At 38.5% G+C, this 15,291-nt stretch overlaps 1 long non-coding RNA gene across 1 annotated transcript; it reads right to left on the bottom strand.

Moving 5' to 3' along the window:
- Window positions 1–772: 772 nt before the first annotated feature.
- On the bottom strand, window positions 773–11,470 carry LOC111531366. Its single transcript, XR_003308034.1, has 3 exons — window positions 11,372–11,470; window positions 10,930–11,003; window positions 773–1,275 (listed from the first exon to the last, which is right to left on the bottom strand). It is a non-coding gene; the product is annotated as an uncharacterized LOC111531366 (long non-coding RNA).
- Window positions 11,471–15,291: the final 3,821 nt, after the last annotated feature.

Genomic DNA, 15,291 nt, shown 5'->3' with positions numbered 1-15,291 from the left:
TATGATTAAAAAGTCAAAAACAACAGATGCTCCCAAGATTGCAGAGAAAAGGGAACACTTATACATGGTTAGTGGAAATGTAAATTAGCCCAGCTACTGTGGAAAGCAGTTTGGAGATTTCTCAAAAAACGAAAACAGAACTACCATTCGACCCATCAATCCCCATTATTCAGTAAATGCTCAAAGGAATAAACATTGTTCTACCATAAAGGCACATGCACGTGTATGTTCATTGCAGCACTATTCACAATAGCAAAGATAAGGAATCAACTTAGATGCCTATTAAGAGCAGACTGAAGAAAGAAAATGTGGGTGCATATACAACATGGAACACTATCAAGCCATAAAAAGAATGAGATTGTGTTCTTTGCGGCTACATGGATGGAGCTGGAAGCCATTATTCTAAGCGAATTAACACAGGAATGGAACAGGAAACAAAATACCACATGTTCTCACTTATAAATGAGAGCTAAGCATTGAGTACACATGGACACAAAGGTGGCAACAATATACACCAACACCTACTTGAGGGTGGAGGGTGGGGATCAAAAAACTACCTATGGGATACTGTACTTATTACCTGGGTGATGAAATAATCTGTACTCCAAACCCCCGTGACGTGCAATTTATCCATTTAACAAACCTGTACATGAACTCTCTGAACATAAAATAGAAGTTGGAGAGAAAAAGTAAATAACAATCAATCAATCAATCAATCAATGTGTGAGACTTACCTGAACGCTATAATATTTTATAACAAATGAAATATATATTCTTTGAGCAATGCAAAAATAAAGTTTTTTGTTTAATTGTACATCAAACAATTTATAAGGTGATTTCTGCAAAAGATAAGGCTATAAAATATATTGCTTTTGCAGAGAGATCACTGAAAAACTACTAAGATAATTAGCAAAAAGAGCAAGGTTCTTGAATTAAGAAAATGGAAAGATAACTCCAGTATGCTAAGTGAATGATATTGACTAGTGTTTCCTCTAGGTTCCCAGGAATGCCTGATGAAGCAGATAGTATTTGTCCGTTTTCCATGTGTGGATTGGGACTCACAGAAAAGAGATGATGTGAATAGCTGTCAAAAGCTGGTCCCTTGGAGTCAGACGTGGGTACAGCTCAGCTGTGCCACTTTCCTTGGTGGTGACGTAGGTTCATTCTTGTGCCTATTGTGCAGCCATGGGCTGCAAATCTAGAATTAGAGCTGAGGTCTTGGCAGCTGCAGATATTCGGCTCTTTTTATTACTCCTTGATCTTCCTGCAGAGAGTCTGACACGGAAACAGGAGAATTAGTATATGTACTTCAGCATTTAAACAGGATCCAACATCAACTTGTAGCTGCTTTCCCAATAGTTCATGCAAACAGAAGGCTTCTAAACATGTCATGTCTCTGTTGGATCAAATAAAGTGGCTCCATTCTGGAATTTTCCTTAACCATATTTTAGTGTGTATTTTCTGATATTTTCCTTAACATTACTTAAAATATTAATGACTCTTGACTGAGTATTTTGAGCTAGGCACTGGGCTGGGCATTTTGCACTGAAGTCTACAGTCTTTCAGAAAACCCCAGAGGTGTGTATGCACTATATGGCCCCAAGCCCAAGTTGAGGGAGAGAAGGGAACTAGTTTTAGGTGGCACTTCTAGGAAGAGGTGAACCTGAGTTTTGCACTCTTGTCTGTAAACAACAAATCTCAACAATGTTTTAGGTTTATTCCATAGTGAATTATAATTATTATCACCTTTAGGATTTCTGGTGTGGTTCCTGCATGTCAGTCATAATGAAAAGCAACAACATGGATGACCTTCCAGACCATGTATTCTGAATGCACAATTTTAACTGGCTCAATATATACATATATATATATTGAGCAATGCAGAAATAAAGTTTCTGTTTAATTGTGCATTGAATAATTTATGAGGTGATTTCTGCAAAATATATGGCCACAAAATGTATTGCTTTTGCTGAGAGGGCATTGAAAATCTACTAGAATAATTAGCAGGAAAAGCAAGGTCCTTGAATTGAGAAGATGGAAAGATAGGGAACGTTTCTTCATGGCTGAAAGTGTCATTTTGCCTGGCTGGAAAAGATGAGAACCATGATTAAGGGGTATGTCAACCAAGAGATAACATTTTAGTCCGTTCTGTGCTGATATAAAAGAATACCACAGACTGGATAATTGAAAATGAGCAGAAATTTCTTTCAGTCATGGTTCTGGAGGCTGGGAAGTCTAAAATCAAGGGGTTGCATCTGGCGAGGGCCTTCTTGCTGTCTCCTCCCATGGAGAAGGCATCACATGGTGAGAGAGAACAAGAGATCAAACTCACAACCTCAAAGGCTTTTATAATCCATTCATGAGAGTGGCGTTCTCATCACCTAAACACCTCCCAAAAGTCCCCACCTCCCAACACTGTTGCATTAAGAATTAAGTTTACAACATATGCTTTTTAGGAGACACATTCAAACCATAGCAGATACTCATAACAAACTTTTTAAACATATATTAGTGTATTCCATTAGGCAAATATAGGTTATATATATATATTATATATATGATATTCATATTTAATATGTAAATATATTATATAAAATATATAAATATAGGTTATATATGATATTTATTTTATATAAATTTATATATTATATGTAAATATATATTTATATAAAAATTTATATACATATATTTATATATAAATATATAGAAAATATTTCATTCCAACATATATTCCATTCTAATATTATATATATAACTCTAATATATTTCTAGACATGTTTTATATGTTTCAGGATGATATAGATATTGGTACAACAAAGATACATAACTTTTCATGGCTCAGGAGTTCATTTCTTTTTAGCACTGAATAATATTCCATTGTTGATAAACTGATGTTGAGGAAGGCTATACATTTATAGGGACAGGGGTTCTGGGGAACTCTTTGTACCTTGTGTTCAGTTTTGCTATGAGCTTAAAACTGCTCTAGAAAATAAAGTCTATTAAAAAATATGTACCTATCAAGCTAAACTATCGAAAACTAAATTTTGTTAAATCTAAAATATTCCCTTTCTTAAAAAAAAAAAGTATAATGTCATTTTCTTTGCTGAGAAAAAGGGGAAACATTAATTATTTTCTAAGAAGTATGGGTATGAAGACTCTCCTCTTTAGGTCTCTAAAACTTCTTTGTCTGTTCCTTCTGTATAAGCAGAACTTTGGGTGCCTGGCTTCCTCCATCAATGGGCCATGTGGGTGGACAAAACAAAGAGCAAGGTTCTTGAATTGAGTACTAGTTCTTTCTCCTGCTATTGGAGCCACAGTGGAGTGGAAAATGCTTTGTACAGTGGAAAGGTGCAATGTTGAGTCAAACTTTTTTGTTTATTCAGTTGACATCCTTTGAGGAAGCACCATGGCAAGGCTTGTGCTTCTGCAGATCCTGGACTAAAATTAGAATAAATATGCAGTTCTTGCTGGTGCAAGGCCAGCATTAGATGCCTCCCATGGGTAAAATTCCCAGAGAAAAACAGGAATCTGAGGATTCAATACATCCATCTTAAAAGCTAAAGCAAAACCCAATTTTCATCAGTTTTAAATTTCATTCCTTAAAAGAATTAAAAATACAATTATATTTTTTAAAAACACTTAGATTCCCTCTCATTTCATTTGTAAGCCTTGTTATATCCATGTGATTTATGTATGATTCCACAGAAGTAGACCCTGAGAGGAAGAGCTCCCAAGAAACCTGTGGGAATGTCAGTGGAACCATCCGGGGTCAGGTAGGGGAGAAACATAAATCAAGCAAGGTGGGATCTCAGGCCGAGTTGTAGGGAAGAAAAGTTTCATTTTGCATACTTCAAATCAGTGCCTGCACACTAATTTTTATACATTTTAAACACAGGTTACCATCATTTTAGCTCAGCATTCTGTGTGCAATTGATAGCAATTTTCTCATAATTAACTAATGTGTTCTCTTCATGAGCTCACTCCCAAATTGTTGGCCATATCTGGTCTATACCCTGGAATGCATCATTTCTGCACATCTCTCTGAAAGACAAAATTTCAGTTTATTTCCAATTTGTTAATATATTACTCCCTTCCTCCCTCCTTAAATTTTTGTGCTAAATTTTCTAAAGCTTGGTCCCTAAATTATGTCCTGGTGATAGAAGAACCAAGAACAGGTAATACATCATGTTCCTTAGCCCACATGTGGTTATCTGAACCTGTTATGTGGTCTTGTCTTGCTGAACACCTAGTTTCATTCTTGAAAGATAACTTCCCTTGAATCTACTTTTCCAAACCTTTACTCATTCTATGATCTTTGTGAGAAGAATTTCTGTACTTTTCATAGTAGGGCAGAGCTACATCTTGAACTATCAACACACATGTGAAATCATCCTTATAAACTTTATAAAATTTATCAGGGAAAAAAGAAGGGGGAGAAATGAAAATAAACCAAACTCACAGCACACTCAACACTCATCCTGAGGTCAGCTTGCTCCCTGACCTGCTTTGTCATAGTTGTTTGGTGCCTCTTGTCCTAGAATTACATAGACCCTTGATTAGAGTTCCCTTAACTACTTTGTAGACAACAACTTCAACATTACGAAACAAGTTTTCCCTCTGAGATATTCTTTTAGGTCCTGCATACTGATGAAACTACTGATGCCAGCTGGTCTGAAGGACACCACAAGAAGCTAACTCACCAAAGAATGCAGTTTCCATATCCTGATGACTTCATCCTCCTTACCCAAAGCAGTCAATGACCCCAATTTTCCAGCTCCTTATCCTCTACAATCCCTTTAAAAACTACAGCTCAGGACTCCACAGGGAGACAGATGTGAGGGTCTCCTCCCATTTTTCTCACTCAGTGTCCTGCAATAATTAAGCTCTTTCTCTGCTGCAAACTCTGCTGTCTCAATGTATTAGTTTGTTACTGCACAGTGGGCATACAGACTCTGTGGTCCTTTAACACATAGTCCAAGACAGCTGTTGTTGGGTAAGCCTTTCAGGTCCTGCTTGTCTGCACACAAAGTTTCAAAAGGGAGAAGACTATAAGATGTCTTCACTGGCTACAAATAAAATGTCTTAGAAAAACTCCCATGTTACTTTCTTCAGTCTTCCCAGTGGTTCTCAAAGTGTGGTACCTGGACCAGCCTCATCACCTGGGAATTTGCTAGAAATGCAAATTCTAGAATCCTTCCCTAGACCTGCCAAATGAGAAAGAGTGGGACCCAGCATTCTGTGTTTTGACAAGCCCTCCATAAGATTCTAATGCTCCCTCAACATTGAGAACCACTGGTTAGGACTGCTATCTCTCTCATCAAATCTCATTCAGATCATGATCTAATTAGCAAACAAGACTGTGAGTCATTCTGGGACTGACCTGCCTTTTTTTCTTTATTTATACCAAAGCTTTCTGTGTTTCAGCTGACTAAATGGGTGGAATTCAGGAAGGAGCAGTCAGTTTATGAGGGCACTGTGAAGATTTAACATATTATGGTGGGGTTGCAGATTAAATCCACACAGAGACTTAAAAATATTGAAGCATTACAATATAAGACACAGAGATCAAACATTTCCAAGCTTTAAGAAAATCTAAGACTGAACACAGTGGCTCATGCCTATAAATTCTAGTACTTTGGGAGGCTAAGGTGGAAGGATTGCTTGAGGCCAGGAGTTTGAGGTTAGCCTGGGCAACACAGTGCAACTTTGTGTCTACAAAAAAACTAAAAAATTTAGCTGGGTTTGATGGCATGTGCCTCTAGTCCCAGCTACTTGGGAGGCTGAGGCAGGAGGATGACTTGGGCTCAGGAGTTTGAGGCTGTAGTGAGCCATGATTGCACCACTGCTCTCCAGTCAGATGAACAGAGCAAGATCCTGTCTCTAAAATAATAATAATAATAATAATAATAATAATAAAATTTTACAAAGAACAAAAGAGAAGATCTAAGAAAATTGAAAGAATGGTATCAGAATATAACTTGGGCAAGCGATAACTATATAAAGAAGAGGTAGTGGTCCACAGACTACTTTCTAAACCTCTGTATGTCTCCCCATTCAGCAAGCCGCAAATAACAACACACACCTGTAAATCAGAGTCAAGTAAGTTTCATCAATGACTAAAGCAAGACTCCATTAACCTATTTACAACCAAGATAGCAGCCCACTTTGAGTCTTGTGGGTCTCACAGTGGGCCACCACCTTGGTTGTAAATAGACTAATGCCTCCAAGGATCATTTTCTCAGAGTTAGACTCTCTTCCATGGTGAATGTTTTACAGCATTCCTTTTACAAAAATGTAATGAAAACCACTGATAATGAGCACAAATAATTTTCAAACATATACTTGAGGCTGTAACTGCAATGTAAAACAGAAATGTAACAGGAAAGCAACTCTTATTTTAAAACACCATGGCATTTTAATAGGTAAATGATAAGACAGGGATGGGACAAAAGACCCACAGGTTTGCTCTAGGTACAATCATTGACATAGATACCAGAACTTCCAACACTGATGTGTTGTGTTGGCAACTCAAATAGCAGCAGGAGGATTTCCATAGATAGTGTTTTCCAAAGTGGTGACTAGTCCTTGATCAGGTTCTGATCAAGGCAATTGACTGCAGTCCTCTGTTTCCACTGTTTTGCTTTCTTGTGAATTTCATGTTGATTAAAACTGTTCAAACTGGAGGTCATGATGTTAAGTGAAGTAAGCCAGTCACTGGAAGACAGTGCAGATTCTCACTCCTGTATGGGAACTCAAAAAAGTGGATCTCATGGAGATAGAGTGTAGAATGATGGTTACCAGAGGCTGGGGAGAGAAGTCTCTCAGTGGGCCACCATCGTGAGTCTCACAGTGGGCTGCCTTCTTGATTGTAAATAGGTTAATAGAGCCTTGCTTTAGTCATTGATGAAATCCACTTGAATATGTGTTGAATACTTAGAACAATAGACAGCCACAGTAGGTATCCATTAATTTCAATAATTAGTATTTGCAACCAAATTTATTCAGATGAGCAGTTTTCATGAAAACCAACCTTCTTGGGTAAGTAGGATGAAGCTGTTTATGAGTATAGCAGTGAGCCACTGAATGAATATACTCCTACCTAATAGATTATAACTTATGTCCTAGCTTATTGAGGCAAATTATAAAAATATTTTTAACAGCAAACATTTATCACACAATGTTAGGACTGTTGTAACCTTGTTTCCTGCTGTCAAAATTAAATCTACGGCATGTACTCATTGATCCTTCATGGAGGGAACTCCCCTTACTACTTTTAGTTTTCAGTTTATTTTTATTCTTAATTAACAAATAATAATTACATGTATTTATGGGTTAAAATGTGATTTTTTATACATTTATACATTGTGGCATTAACAAATCAGGCTAATTAAAATAATCATCACTTCACATATTTGTCATTTCTTTATGGTGAGAACATTTGAAATCCAATTTTTAAAGCAATTAAAAAATATACAATATATTATTAACTACAGTCACTGATATGGTTAGGCTCTGTGATTCCACCCAAATATCATGTCAAATTGTAATCCCCAGTGTTGGAGGAGGGGCCTGGTGAGAGGTGATTGAATCATGGGAGTGGACTTCCTTCTTGCTCCCCTTGTGATTGTGAGGGAGTTCTTATGAGATCTGATGGTTTAAAAGTGTGTGGCACTTCCCCGTTAACTCCTCTCTCTCCTCCATCACCATGGTAAGACATGCTTGCTTCCCCTTCATCTTCTGCCATGATTATATGTTTCCTGAGGCCGCCCCAACAATGCCTCCTGTACAGCCTGCAGAACCATGAGCCAATTACATCTCTTTTCTTTACAAATTACCCAGTCTTACATAGTTCTTTATAGCAATGTCAGAACAAACAAATACACTAACCTTGTTGTGCAATAGGTCACCAGAACTTATCCTTCCTGTCTAACTGAAACTTTGTACCCTTTGACCAACACACACTGCATGCCCCCATCCTCTGACACCCACCATTCTACTCTCTACTTCTATGAGTTTGACTTTTTTAGATTTCACGTATGAGGGAGGTTATGCAATTTTTGTTTTCCGTGCCAATTTCCAGGGCATGGAATGGTGTGGATGGTACACATGCCCCAAATTGGCTACAGAGCTGTGGGCAGAAAACTTGAAGACAGCTTGAGGGTATTTTGGAATCCAGCTCTGAGGCACACAGCAAGCTTGATGGGGCTTTAATGACAACCTTTGGAGAAACAGGATAATATTCCTCCCTGCCTTTGTCCACTTGGGATTCTATAATAAAATAGAATACACTGACTGGCTAAAGCAACAATCATCAATTTCTCATGGTTCTGGAGGCTGGAAGTCCAAGATCTGGGTGCCAGCAGATCCAGTGTCTGGAAAGGACTCTTCCTTTGGTTTGCAGGTGGCTACCTTCTTGTGTCTGCAAATGGTGGTGAGAGAGAGAGAGGGTGGGGAACAAGCTCTCTTATGTCTCTAATTGTAAGGGCACTAATCCCATCATGAGGGCTCCATTCTCATGACCTGTTTTTCAAAGTCCCCATCTTCAAATACCATCTGTCTTAGCCTTACAGGCTGCTATAATGAATACACCATAAAATGGGTGGCTTATAAACAACATAAATTTATTCCTTCCATTTCTGGAGGCTGAAAGTCCAAGATCAAGTTGTGGCAGATTTAGTGTCTGGTGAGGACCGGCTTCCTGGTTCATACATGGTGCTAGGTCTATCCTGGTTCATAGATGACACTATGTTCTTGCTGTGCCCTCACATGGTAGAAGCGGCAAGGGAACTTTCTGGGTCCCTTTTTATAAGGGCACTCATCCCATTCATGAGGCTCCACCCTCATGACCTCACTACCTCCCCAGGCACCATCTAATACCATCACCTTAGAGGTGAACATTTCAACACATGAAATTTGGAAGACACAGATATTCAGATCATGGCACCATGATAGTAAAGATTGGGATTCCAAACCATGTAAATTTGGGGAAGGTGAGATAAATGTTCGTTCCATTGCATCCCCTATCTGCCCTGTGGAAAGAGAGTTCATGCCTATTAAAGTCAGATGCCTGCCTATTTAACTGACCTTTTCACTTGCTAGGTGTGGATGGCACACGTGCCCAAAATTGGCTACAGAGCTGTCAGCTGGAAAGACTGAAGACAGTTTGAGGGTATTTTGGAATCTGGCTCTGAGGTGCGCAGCAGACTTGATGGGTCTTTAATGACAACCAGAGACTTGGAAGTGGAGAGTGATCCTCTACACAACAGATAAGAATGAACTTCTCTCCAACATTTGTTTGGATGAAGCAACTCAAGACATCCATGAGACAAAATGCCCTGGCCTGTCAATACCCAGCTGATTGGAAATTCTTCTGGGAAGAAACCTTCTCATTCCCCATCTGGCAGGCTCCTGATGCCACTGCACCATTGGAGGTTCCTAAAATGCTCATCAACACAATTCACTGGCAGCTAATTTTACCTAGGGATTTGACTCTCGACATCACTGAGTTTGTGGAGAAAAGCTTCCCACCTCTCTGAAATTTGGTAAGAAGACCAGAATTGAGCCATAAACACAGGAAGTGGGGAGCCCTGCCATCTGTAGCAATGGGACTGCTTTCTTGGGAAAAACTTGGTTTTATTGGATTTAGAAAGTCTGCTCATCAGAACTACCATCTCATCTAGCAATCCCACTTACTGCATATCTACCCAAAGGAAAATAAACCATTCTACCCAAAGGAAAATAAACCATTCAGGTATCCAAAAGATACCTGAACTCACATGTTTACCATAGCACTAATCACAATAGCGAAGATATGGAATCAACCTAAGACTCCATCAATGCATGAACAGATAAAGAAAATGTAGTATATATACACACCATGAGTATTAATCTGTTCTCACGCTGCTGATAAAGACATACCTACAACTGGGTAATTTATAAAAGAAAAGGTTTAATGGACTCACAGATCCATGTGGTTGGGGAGGTATCACAGTCCTGGCAGAAGAGCAAGGGACATCTTACATGGCATCAGGCTGTGAAACCCCTTATACAACTATCAGATCTCATGAGACTTATTCACTGTTTTGTGTACATTATGAGGGAGACTGCCCCCATGATTCAGTTATCTCCTACCAGGTCCCTCCTACAACACATGGGAATTATGGGAGCTGCAATTCAAGATGAGATTTGTGTTGGGACACAGTCAAACCATATCACTATGGAATATTACACAGCCCCCCAATAGAATGAAATCATGACTTTTGCTGCAACATGGATAGAACTGGAGGATATTATCCTAAGTGAAACAACTCAAAACAGGAAGATAAACACCACATGTTGTCACTTAAAAGTCAGAGCTAAACACTGTGTAGACATGGAAATAGACAGTGGCATAACAGACATTTAAGACTGGGAAAAGAGGGAAGGGAGAGGAAGGCGAGGGATGAGAAATACCTAGTGGATACAATGTACGTTATTTAAGTGACGTTACAGTAAAAGCCCACACTTCAGCAGTCTGCATCTTTCCATGTAACAAAACTGCACTTGTATCCCCTAAATCTGTAAAAGTAAAAAAAAAAAAACTTGTAAAAAATTACAAATAAGAAGCCAGGTATGGTGGCTTATGTCTGTAATCCGAGCACTTTGGGAGACTGAGGCTAGTGGATTGCTTGAATTCAGGAGTTTGAAAGCAGCCCAGGTAACATGGCAAAACCCCATCTCTACAAAAAATACAAAAAAATTAGCCAAGCAGGTGGCATATGCCTGTAGTCCTAGCTGCTTGGGAAGTTGAGGTGAGAGGATTTCTTGTACCCAGGAGATCAATACAGTGAGTCAAGATTACACCACTTCACTTCAGCCTTGGCAACAGGGGGAAACCATGTCTCAAAAAATTAAAAATAAAAAAATAAATATAGGAATAGTCAACTTTACCTTATTCTTAAATATCCATTGCTATGAGTCTGTGGTGGCTGTGCCTCCTTGGGTAAACATGTACCAGCATTTATCTGCAAGGAACGGGAAATAAATAGGGTTTGGAGAAAATGAATCTCTGTGAAGGTATTTACTTAAAATGCAAGAGGACATGGGGAAAACCACAAGTCATTTTGTTTTGGTTCCTTTAACAATGAAGGACTTCTCTCTTTGAGGAAGGTGGTGCTTTCTGTGTGTGTGTGTGTGTGTGTGTGTGTGTGTGTGTGTCCATGCACACACAGTCATTAAGTATTTATAGTCTTGGAATGTTATTCTGACTACTCATAGCGACTCCACTTCCTGTCCATCCAAACAGCCATCCATTACGGAAAATACGTCTGCTTGTGAAATATTTACCGGCGGCCCCAGAGTGCCACACAGGCATTTCTTATAAACACTTAACCTTCTGCTCAAGTCTCTATGGGTCCCTTTTCTGTTTGGGTAGCAGGGTGAGTGTTCATGATTTGCTGACACTGCAAGCTCCCCCACATTCAGCTGCCCTGTGACATTTAGTTTCCACCTCTGATTACCAACCTCATTCTCCTCTCAAAATGCAAGCACCAGGCAGCTTTAGAAAGATGGTTCAGATTTGCAGATTGCAGACTTCAACATGCAGGACTTTGTTGAGTGCGTTCAGAGGCTGGTTTTATTTAAGGAGAGTTTTGATGGTGCAGTGATTCGGGGCAGCTACCACTGGAAGGTGAAAAGCCACCTTGGAACGAAAATCTCTGCAGGAATCAGCTTAGTGGCCTTGAATTAGAAAGGGATGTGGGACAGATGTAAGGAGTTGACATTGAGTCTGCACAATGCCGCCTTGTGCATTTTCTTGCCTGTCTCCACAACCCTTCTCTAAAGCCACTTGGAAATACTGGACGCATTAGCTTGGCATGGATTTAACATCATGCTAGCTGGCAGAACTCAGTGATCCCTGAGCAAAGCCAAAGGGGTAATAAATTAAAGACACGCTATGTTGGAAAGAGCTCCAGGGGGAAGCAGATTTATCAGTGCGAGGGATGTCTGTAGGCACAGCTGACATTATCAGCTCCCCCCATTCCCCAGACAGACTGGGACAGGAAGAGTAAGCTCATTATTAGATCTGTAATTCATCTTGGGGGTTTTACTGTGCTACTCTAGCAAGCTCTAAGTGACAAGCATAATTTCTCTTTTGGCACAAACAGTTTTATTACAAATGTGATCTCTCTGGGCTTCCAGTATAAGCCCACTACTACTGGCACGAATGAAACACCTAGTAAAAGGAAAGTTGTCTGCAAAATGTTGGCACTGTAGAGACTGGGGGTAAAAAGTTTGAAACGGAGCAGCTCACACTCTTTCTTTACTACTCAGAGGTATTATGGTAATATTTGTGGCTGCAGAGTCTATCTACATGTTTATTTGGTGGAAAATAAGACAACTAAACTGATTATTTAATGTATGCATTTGTTTTCACAAAACAGACTCTGTTTGGTACAAAAACATCACAGTGAATAAAAGAAGAAAATATACAGTGTGTCCTGACAACCTGAGTTCTGGCACAGAGATGAACTTGGCTATTACATAGAAAGAGGAATTTCCATCCTAAAAGGAAAAGAGCTCTGATGCAAAGACCCTGTTACCTTAATGCTGTGCTTTTAGACAAGTTGGGAAGGGAACTGTGAGGAAGATGGGCCCCACATCTCCTGAAGCTACCACAGAATCTGATTGTTTGAATGAGGACAAGGAGTCTTTGTTCTTACAGAACTAGTCTGTTTGCAGTTTGCAGGACTCTACAATGCTAAACAGACGTAGAAATCACATAAATTAGCTAGGCACAGTGATTCATGCCTGTAATCTCAGTAGCTTGGAAGTCATGGTGGGAGGACCCCTTGAACCTGGCAGTTTAAGACCAGCTTGGGCAACATAGCAAGGCCCCATCTCTACCAAAAAAAAAAATTATCCAAGTGTGGTGGCACATGCCTGTGGTCCTAGCTACTTGGGAGGCTGAGATGGAAGAATTGCTTGAGCCCAGGAGTTCAAGACCAACCTGGGCAACATAGTGAGACCTCATCTCTATTTTTATAAAATGAAAATTAAAAAAAAGATGTACATTCAATTTGGGGAACTGAGGTGGGAGGATCGCTTTGGTTCAGGAGTTCGACAGCTATGATCATGCCACTACACTCCAGCCTGGATGACAGACCAAGACCTTATATCTAAGAAAGAAGAAAGAAGAAGGAGGAGGAGGAGGAAAACAATTAATTTTTTTAAATGACCAGGTGTGGTGGCATGTGCCTGTAGTCTCAGCTATTCGGGAGGCTGAAGTGGGAAGATCACTTAAACCCAGGAGTTTGAGGTTACAGTGAGCTGAGGTTATAGTGAGCCAAGGTCATACCACTGCACTTGAGCTTAACTGACAGAGAACCATCACTGGGAATAAATAAATAAATAAATAAACAAATAAATAAACAAACAAAATGAAAATAAAATGGCCTGCAGGCATAGTGTTGAGTATTGTCCAGTCTTCCTAAGTGCAAGAAAGCAAGCTATGATGTGCCTTACACAGAAAATACTTTTGTTAGGAAAGCTTCATTCAGGCATGAATTATAGCACTGTTGGCCATGAGTTTCAGCGTTCAGTATTCATTAATTCAGTGTCCCTGGTAATTTTATACAACAAAACACGTCAAAAATGAGTGTATATTCACAATTGCAAACTATGGAACCAGCCTAAATACCCATCAACCAATGAATGAACAAAGGAAGTGCAAGACATGTATATGTATATGTATACACACACCACAGAATACTACTCAGTCATAAAAGGAGCAAAATAATGTCATTTGCGGCAACCTGGATGGAATTGGAGACCAATATTCTAAGTGAAGTAACTTAGGAATGGAAAACCAAACATCGTATGTTCTCACTCATAAATGGGAGCTAAGCTATGAGGATGCAAAGGTATAAGAATGACACAATGGACTTTGAGGACTTAGGGAAAGGTTGGAAGAGGGGTGAGGGATAAAAGACTACACATTGGGTACAGTGTACACTGCTCAGGAAACAGGTGAAACAAAATCTCAAAAATCACCATTAAATAACTTTTTCATGTAATCAAACACCACCTGCTTCCCCAAAAATTTATCGAGCTAAGAAAAATAAATTTTTTAAATGAGTGTGTGATACACATAAATATATCAAATAAATATCACAATGATATATAATCATGAAATGTATAACACAAAAATAAGTATGATATATATCCAACATGTTTATTTTGTATATAAATATAAAATATTTATATACATAATATAATATAATATTATTATACATAATAATATACGTCATACATTATACATAATATATGATGTATATTTATTTTATATATTAAAATATATACTATAAATATTTCTATAATTTTATATATCATATATACAATAAAGATATAACATACATTATATATTTTTATATATAAAATAAACATATTTGCCTATGCAAAGGCATAAGAATGACACAGTGGTCTTTGGGGTCTCGGGGGAAAGGGTGGGAAGGGGGTCAGGGATAAAAGACTACAAATTGGGTTCACTGTATACTGCTTGGGTGATGGGTGCACCAAAATCTCACAAGTCACCACTGAAGAACTGATGTAACCAAATACCACCTGTTTACCAAAAACCTATGAAAATTAAAAAGTTAAAAAAAAAAAAAGCAAGAAAGAAAAACATTTTGTGTGTCTGGGTCTTTGTCTCCCTAAACCAGCCTATAAACTCTCAAAAGGCAGAGGTTATGTATGTGTCTACATGCGTGTATTTGTGTATTTTCATGTCCCTTACAATGCCTTTACAATCTTCTCCAATCTCACGTTGCTTTTCATAATCTTTCTGTATTTGAGAGCCAATAATCTAATGTTATAATGATCACAGAATGTTACTCCATTAGAACACTGGAAACTTCCTTTAACTATATGATGTATTTCTTTTTTTTTTTTTTTTGGAGTTTTGCATATTGTAAGGTTTATTGTGCTTTTATAGTATACAAAGATATACAGGAATATATGGGATACAACCACAATAAGTACAACATGAGAAGTTACCATTTTTCTCGTGATGTTATGAGAATATCATGTCTGACAATATGCTTGTAATGGAAATGTAAGGGTCATGATTCAGATAATCTTCAAAGGGGCTTGAAAGGTAAAATATTTGATAAATTCGTATTGCTCTTGGCAAAAACAAACATCTTCCACGCAGAACAATTTTATATATACCATTTAAAAACATCTCCTGTTTTTCCGAAGTTGACAGTTAACATTTTATGTAGCATGTGAACCAACTTTTTTTTTTTTTTTTTT

This window comes from Piliocolobus tephrosceles, unplaced genomic scaffold (genome assembly GCF_002776525.5).
Source record: "Piliocolobus tephrosceles isolate RC106 unplaced genomic scaffold, ASM277652v3 unscaffolded_27211, whole genome shotgun sequence".
NCBI classification, from domain to species: domain Eukaryota; kingdom Metazoa; phylum Chordata; class Mammalia; order Primates; family Cercopithecidae; genus Piliocolobus; species Piliocolobus tephrosceles.
The sequence above is the reverse complement of the archived record's forward strand: the minus strand, read 5'-3'. Positions and strand labels throughout refer to the sequence as shown.